A 6,374-nucleotide genomic window follows, 5' to 3' on the forward strand; every position below is an offset into this window, starting at 1 on the left:
TTCAGCTAAGAGTAATAAAACCGAAGACATAACTGTGAATCCGCAGAGTGACACAGCCAATGCGACGATGAGGCCAATGAAGTCACTCACTGAACGCGCGACGATGACGCGTGCACCCACACTGGCCTGATAAATATCGAGGCTGTGTGAAGACAATTTCCGACTTACTCAGACTCAGCAATTCAGCAGCAGCAGGAGCAGCCTCAAGGGTATTTAAGCCAAATTGCTGGATTGTCATCAGTGAAAACAACAACAACCAAACCAAGAGGCAGCAATGACAGTAACGAAACGACGACAGCACATGTTTTAAGAGTTATGAAAGGCGAAAGTGTCAAATGCAAAAAAAGCAAAAAACAAAAACAAAAGGCAAAACAAAAAAAAGTAAGAAAAATAGCCGAAAAGCAATAATAGGCGGTGTGGAAAGGGCAAAGCGAAGAAAAAGAAAGTCATAATTCATAGAGGTTAGAAGACAAGAAGGTCATTTATCATGTGACATAAGTGGAAAAGTGAATGGATGGAAAGGTTGAGGCCGAGGAGTCTGAGGCTGGAATGGACAACGAAAACAAGGGTAATATTGTACAAATATTATTGCATTACATGACAAGTCGGACGAGGCTGGCTGTTGCAGCAGCAGGACGAGCATAGCTAATCTCACGCCCGGACAGCAAACACATATGTATGTATGTATGTGTGTATGTATGTATGTAGAAGTCTACATACATATACATATGCTATCCAGCTATGTATGTGACCTCGTGTGCGACATGCGGTTCGAGCCAAAAGCTGGAGGGGGAGGAGAACGCGCCACCCCAGCTGATGTATTGACTGCAGTTAGTTCGTTCTTTCTGCTTTGGCTTTGGCGTTTAACAAACGCTTTTGAAAAATAGTCCAATGCCAGCGAAGTGAGTGGACGTACAAACTTATGCATGATTATGTCAAACTAAAAATTTGCGGCTCCGCACACTTTTCCCGCGGCCCGGTAAAGCGGCTTGGTAGCAAAACGCTATGCCATAAATCTCATCATCAGCCGAAGTCGGTCAGGTCATTTGTAACATTCGAAACACATATTTCCGCTTGCTGATCTGCTGGCTGTTGCTCGAGCCGCAATTTGCGCCACAACTTTGATTAATGTTGGTCCGAATACAATTGATTCCGCTCTAAAGTTAATCAAAGTCATCATTTTCAAAAGAGAATCGATCAAATCGAAGAAATCGGGAATTAAGTCTAATTTATAAATGTTTGAAAGTTTTTCATTTCCCCTCGTGTGTGGACAAGGATTATGCAAGGATTGTATGTACAAATATGTATATGTATGTTTACATATGTATATATGTATGTATACAATGTATGTTTGTGTGTAAACGCGCACCTGAGCCTATTTGGACACTCACATACATATGTATGTATGTATGTAGTATCTATGTATTTATATACACACATATGCATGTTTGTATGTATGTACATACATAATAAATAGGGAAATACCTGCTTGGTGGCTGAAGAAAAATTTGACTTTTTAAATCTTTAACGTTGTGGCTTCAATTAACAGAAAATACACCCTCAGCCGGAAGTTGCGCAGTGTTGAAAAGCGGTCCGTTGGGCGGCTGTTGCTTCGCGCTTGCAGTTTGGTTGCGCTTCCGAAAAGTGTTGATTGGGTTGCTCGTATTGATTTTCCTTTTTCCTTTCAAACTGATAGAAAACGTGACTGGAATTCACTACTGGTGTGGAGGCCGTGGCAATTTCGCTACACAGAACACTTATTAAGGCCGTGGATAGTTGGTCGGTCGGGCTTTGCAATTGAGGAATGGAGAGTAGAAATTTGTTAAATATTGATTGCGTATTGACAGCAAGTACATAGAGGCAGCTGCGATGGTATAAATACATTCAGTTCAATGCGTTCCAGCATCTTTAAGACTTTAAAAATACTATATGTAACGAAAAATCGCATTGGAGTTTTGTTTTTTTTTGTTTTGTGGAATTCAATATGCATTTCGGCCCAAATAACATATGAATGTAGTATATGTATATACAATTTTATTGTTGTAGATTAACAATAACCCGAGCCGACTTGAAGTCGCAATATTTTCAGGTAGAGATTTATGCATGGACCTCGTTAACTTGTTATAGACTAAAACTTTCTTTTGGTAAGGAACTCGAGCCGATCTAACCATTATTCGACTACATTTTATTTAGAAAAGCCTTGGCTCGGAACTCTCCTAAAGAAACTTCATTGGCCTGCTGGTCCAATCTTTTGATGGTTCAATACAGCTCAATGTGTGGCTGCTCGCACGCGTGGCCTACTCTCCAAATGGCTAACGCATTGTATACAGGGCTGCCAACTATCCTTAGCTATGAAGTGCTAAATTGAGGATAAAAAAGTGCCAAATTGAAAAATTAAGTGCCATTTGAAGTAAAATAGGGCCAAGTTGGCAGGCCTGATTGTATAATTACAACTGAGGCTCTCTCTCTCTCTCTCTCTCCTTATTTTCCCAATTTTGTTTAAGTATAATTTCTGACTAAAAAGTTACCTGTACGTCTGCACATGTGTATAAACCATTTAAGTATGTAGTGATAACTATACATACATATATACATATGTATGTATGTAAGTGAATGCACATGTCTTCTTACAGTTACAAAGGATACAATTAGTTCCGTCCCGTCCGCCCTGCTCGAGAAGCGTTTGTGGTGGATGTAAGACAATTTCCTTTGCCCGCAGTTGCCAATTTGCCAATTCCAGTAGTCGAGAGGAATGGCCAAAAGTGTTAAACAAGCAAAGGTTTAATTAGCGAAAACAGCTGCAGGACGCACATACATACATATAAGGCAAGCAGAGCTGGTGGAGTGCATTCTGCAGCTAGACATGATCCATTAATGGGAGTAACAATTTCAGGAGCACTCGTAATGACAGCAAACTATCTACATATATATGTATGTACATACATACACATAGCTCGCCTGTAGCAGGGGCCTCGAATTCGGTTCGTATTGTAATCACTGCGAAAACTGATGCCGAAAGATAAGACAGTCACAGATAGAAACAGAGATACCTTAGCTGGTGCACGGGTGCAAACAGTGCTGCAGGCCACATGCAACATGCAACTGCGTTGTGCAACATGTAGCTGAAATATATATATATGTACGTATGTATGTATGTGCGTCATTCACATGCACGCATCCGCACCGATTTTGGCGTCATACAGTCTCCGGCTCGCATTCAAAGAACTTCGCCGTCGATGCGCTGTGCAAAAGTGCAAAGTATCGCATGTCAAAACAAAAACAAAAATAAAAACAACCACAACAACAACAACTACATCAATATTTCGGGCGCAACTGCTAAATGGGGGCTAAGGCGGTTGGGGAGCCATTGGCGGGCGGCACGGGCGGCACGAGCGGGACAACAGGCGCGTACAAGTGTTACATTGCACCTAATTGGCGGGTAATGTTTAATTCCCGCAGTGCGACGACAACAACAACAACAGAACACAACAACAGCGCCCGGAACACAACAAATGTAGAAGAGACCTGATGAAAACAGCAACAAAACACAACCACAATGAGCAGAATACTTTGAGATGCAACACCACTTTCCTATTGTTGATGCTCACACTTTTGCTGTTGTTGTCTACGTGCTCCTTTGGCTTTTGTTTTTTGTTTTTTGTTTTTGTCTTTTTCTTTATACTACAACTTTGCGCTGTTGTATGCAAATTGTTTTGAGTAGTTCTGTGCATCGCTGAACTGAGCGGAGCTGCCATCGGCTGGGGTGAATGCTGGAAGCGCCTTCCTCCGGCAGAAGCAGGAGCTGGGGGGAGGCGTATAATAGCAAAGCTTGGAAAAGTTTTTTGGCGAGTCGCGCGACTAATTAGCATTTTTAATGCTGAAAACTTGTAACTTTGTTAATTCTAGCCGCCACGCGCGCTCAACATCGAAGTGGTCGGATGCGAGTCCGCTGTGGACGGAGAATACTTAACTCCAGCAGTTGAAGACGGGGCGGCGAAGGTGCACTTTGTTGTGTTTGTCAAGGCCACAGTGATATTGTGTTCGATTTAAATCAGCCGGGGTGAAGAGACCAAGTCTTTGGTGTGCACCAAAATGATTACTGGGTCAAGTGTGGCCATGCGTTGAGCGTTTAACTTCTAAAGTTTTAATTTGTTTGTGTATTTAGGACGGGGCTGCTTCGGATTTGGATTAGCGGTTACTCCTCAATCGCCCACACTGCTGTCTGACTCCTTCTTTAGCTATGTAGTTTCGATTGTCCAATTAGGAGGAAGCTGAGCACTTGTGAAAATGCAAGCGTCCAAGTTTTTCAATTTCGAATTTAATCCATGGAATCCATACAAAGTCCTTCATTAAGGCCACACTTTCAAAGCATTTTACATTTCGCCTGACCATATAAATATACATATACATATATACATACATAAAATTACACGTATGGAGATATACATAAGTTCACATGCAAACATGTGGACCTGCATGCATACCCTGCAGGAAAGTTAATTGGATTTCGAATTCATATTACGGGTACGAAAAAATACACAAATTGTCGTCTGTTGAGATTTTAACGGAATAGCTCAAGCTAGGTTGCCTATCCATGGCGAGGCTTCGCAAATGCCGTTAAGATCCTTTGATAACTAAGCAAATTTCTTGGCATATCGGAACATTTTTTTGTGGTCTCTTGTGGCGGCTGGTTCTACATAGTAGAAAACCTTCTGCCAGGAGACAGAGCCACAGCGTACTAAGGATTAGACGGTCACAAAGGATGTTCCATACAGACTAGTGATGACACGATTAATCGAATAATCGATTATAATCCGGTTTCCTTTCGATTAATCGAACGATTAACCGATTAATTTTCGAAATAAGCGAAGAAACCATCAGAAATCGACTACTTTACTCACACAGTAAAGTATGAATCAAAGTTGCGTAAAAGCTTAAACAGACGGCAGCGTTGATCGGGATTAACTGGGACTTAAGTTTATCCGGATCAACGCTGCCGTCTGTTTAAGCTCTAACGCTCTAACCACCCAATAATATTAGCATAGTGGCCAGTATACTCCGTACATAATACTTACATATGTATACAACTTTACTGGTGGGGAAATTATTAAAATTCTCGCATTTGACAAATTTTGTATACGATATTTTTGCAAACAACCGCAACACAAGTTTAATCTGAAAAGCAACTCAAAAATCACAACGCAGATACACATTTTCATTCCATTTTTAAGATGCGATGTGGCGTATTTTCTGCCATTCCAAATTTTTTTTTAAACGGATGAAAATGAGCTACACCGTCAACAAAAAAAAAAAAAAAAAAATCGGTGTAGTCCTAGGTGTCCCCGACATGCTATTCCTAGATAATCTTCGTACAGTCTCTATTTTTTTAAGAGATGTTTTCTTTTCCATTGCTGCCCACCGAATAGTATCGGCCTGACGATTGCCGAGATGATCCGATAGGCAATGAAAGGCAATAAGCCCCTGGTGCAGGCCCGAATCTTATTTCATCTATAGAGCCACCACGATGAAAGAAATTTAAGCTCGGCTTAGTAATTCTGGTACATGAAAACCTTAAAGAGATCAAAATATAGAATACTTGTACATACACTGAGAAAAAAAACGCGTTGTAAAAATGAAAATTTTTTATTTGATTACCGTTTAAAATGTTCCTTTTTAAATCAAGTGAAAAGTGCTCAAAATTTAATATTTCCATTACACATACACTACGTATAATGGAGATATTCAATTCAAATACGCCCGTAGTAATTATGAAGCATTTTCCACTGCACGGATGGCGTTTTGCACGTCTCGGATGCTTTTTCATATGTAATTAAGAAAGTATTTGTACATCATATACAAAGCATGCACAGCGGTGACAACACATACACACATACACATGAAGAAATAAATATGTATTTGCAAGTGAGTTGGAGTTGACTTTTAATCTCCATTTCAATTTCTTCGCTGACCATGCCAACTGGCCAATGTTAATGTTAATGTTTTCCCAAGTGGAGAAAATATAGAATACTTGTACATACACTGAGAAAAAAACGCGTTGTAAAAATGAAATTTTTTTATTTGATTACCGTTTAAAAAGTGAAAAGTGTTCAAAATTGAAGATTTCCATTATACATACACTACTTATAATGGAAATATTCAATTCAAATACGCCCATAGTAATTATGAGGCATTTTTCACTGCACGGATGGCGTTTTGCATGGCTCGGATGCTATTTCGTATGTAATATGTAAAAAGAATTACAAAGCGTGCACAGCGGTGACAACACATACACACATACACACATACATGGTACATGTATGTATGTGTATGAAGAAATAAATATGTATTTGCAAGTGAGTTGGAGTTGACTTTTA

The sequence above is a fragment of the Rhagoletis pomonella genome, unplaced genomic scaffold (genome assembly GCF_013731165.1).
Source record: "Rhagoletis pomonella isolate Grant_MI unplaced genomic scaffold, Rhpom_1.0 Rhpom_scaffold_00012, whole genome shotgun sequence".
Lineage (NCBI taxonomy): Eukaryota > Metazoa > Arthropoda > Insecta > Diptera > Tephritidae > Rhagoletis > Rhagoletis pomonella.